General features: G+C 36.0%; 1 long non-coding RNA gene across 1 annotated transcript; it reads right to left on the bottom strand.

Annotated features, from left to right (window-relative positions):
• Positions 1-874: 874 nt before the first annotated feature.
• LOC309509290 lies at positions 875-1,676 on the bottom strand. Its single transcript, XR_014209843.1, has 3 exons — positions 1,464-1,676; positions 1,075-1,131; positions 875-954 (listed from the first exon to the last, which is right to left on the bottom strand). It is a non-coding gene; the product is annotated as an uncharacterized lncRNA (long non-coding RNA).
• Positions 1,677-1,898: the final 222 nt, after the last annotated feature.

The following is a 1,898-nucleotide window of genomic DNA, read 5'->3' as shown; positions in this document are numbered from 1 at the left end:
ACTAATTTCTCATTTTAACGTTCTAATTAAAGGGTACTTTGAATGTGAAACTAAAACTGCCAGTAGGTGGCGGCAAGTCACTGTCTTAATAAGTGAGCTGAGGGAGTCATTAATTCAACCGATTTGTTCAAACGATTCATTCAGGAAAGAAGTGATTGTTCGTTGAATCATTAAATTGATTCGTTCAATAACTCACAATGTTCATTTATTGTTCATTTAACTGTTATATAAAATAAATTTCACATTTGCAGTTGTGCACGGAAAACGGCACTCTTGCTCAGGGCCGTGCAGAGACCTCTGGAGGGGCAGGTGCTCAAAGTATAAAAGGGGGCACATGGAACAAGGCTTTAAATAGGGCTGTGCTCAAAATATCAATACAGCAATATATCAATATGGATGATTCTGTATCGATACGGCAGCAAATGCATTGATGCAGTTTTGAAAAAGAAACAGAACAGAAAAGACTAATTTTAAGTTTAAGAGAAAAAAAAAATGTATGTGCACCTATTAATAACTCTGGGATTAGAAACTGAAGTATCTTAAGTTGTCCCAACCTGATGGATTTTTTCTTCTCTGTTAAACAGAATAATAAAGAACAGCTGTAATAGTAAACTGTGTAGGACAAAATCAACGTGGCCCATGTTTCGTTCAGTACAGTATAGTTTTATTTAATGCCATGTCAGCATCTGTGGCTATTTTCATGGCATAAACTGATTTACAAAAATACAAGAGTTACATTTATACAATGAAAATAAAAACAAAGCAAACAGAAAAAATACAGCAATTAATACTTTACAATATTTTTAACATTAATGTGGTACCTGTTCTGGTAAATTCTTACTAAAGTCCTTAAGTGAGTTTGCTGCCTTTGCTGTTGTTGTTGTTGTTACTGCTGCTGCTGCTGATGATGATGATGATGATGATGATGATGATACTGCTGGAGCTGATCTGAGACTGTAGACATTAAAACAAACATATAGTAGATATATTAGCTGATTAAACCATTTTTATGTGACCATGACAAGATGTAAAGATTGCTGACAGTGTTTAGAACTGGCTCACTAGCTCACTGACCTGCTGTAAAGCTGCAGACTCTGCCCAGGCTGTTAGGGGAGATGTTCACAGAGGCTGCTGCACACAAAACATAAGATACTGGTAAGCCTTCCCAGTGTTGTGATAATAATTTTTAAGGCACTCTACGTTTTTATTTTTTATTAATACTGTAGAAATAATAACAATAGTTTAAAGTATAAATAATAGTTTTTAGTCAAATAACATAAAAAGACCAGACCCTCTGAAACTTGTCTCTCTCAAACAGCAAGCTAACGTTACTTCTACAGCCTACACACAGCAATATAAACAACATCTCTGTCTGCATGCTCTCTTCACGTCGTTCTTGTAAAATAATAATAATAAGTAAACAAACATCAAAAGCACTTCGTTGAGAATGAAACACCACTTACCAGCAACCGCAGAGTTGAAGATATCCTCTGGTAGTGCGCGTAGCCGCGCGAAATTAAAAAATGCGCGTGCAGCGTGAGGAATCGTCCCGGATGAGTTCGTAAGGTGAAAGGTCATCATGTGGGTCTTTTTATTTACGGCTAAATTATTATTCATTAATTTTACTAATAGTTAGATTGGGCAGGCATCCACAAAAGGGCCTTTAATAAAAAAAAAAGGAGAGGAAATTTTGCCTTGACAAAAGGGCACTTTGGGCACCAAGGGGCAAAAGGGCAGGTGCTGGAGCATAATATAGGCCATAATATAGACCCCCATAATATAGGCCTATAATGATAAATATCTAGACATACAGTATATTTGTATTTGACTGCATGGTTGTTGTTGTTGTTGTTGTTGTTTTTTATCACACATGAAGGTACATTTTAACTGAAAGGTTT

The sequence above is a fragment of the Leuciscus leuciscus genome (genome assembly GCF_965113295.1).
Source record: "Leuciscus leuciscus genome assembly, chromosome: 11".
Taxonomy (NCBI): domain Eukaryota; kingdom Metazoa; phylum Chordata; class Actinopteri; order Cypriniformes; family Leuciscidae; genus Leuciscus; species Leuciscus leuciscus.
The sequence above is the reverse complement of the archived record's forward strand: the minus strand, read 5'-3'. Positions and strand labels throughout refer to the sequence as shown.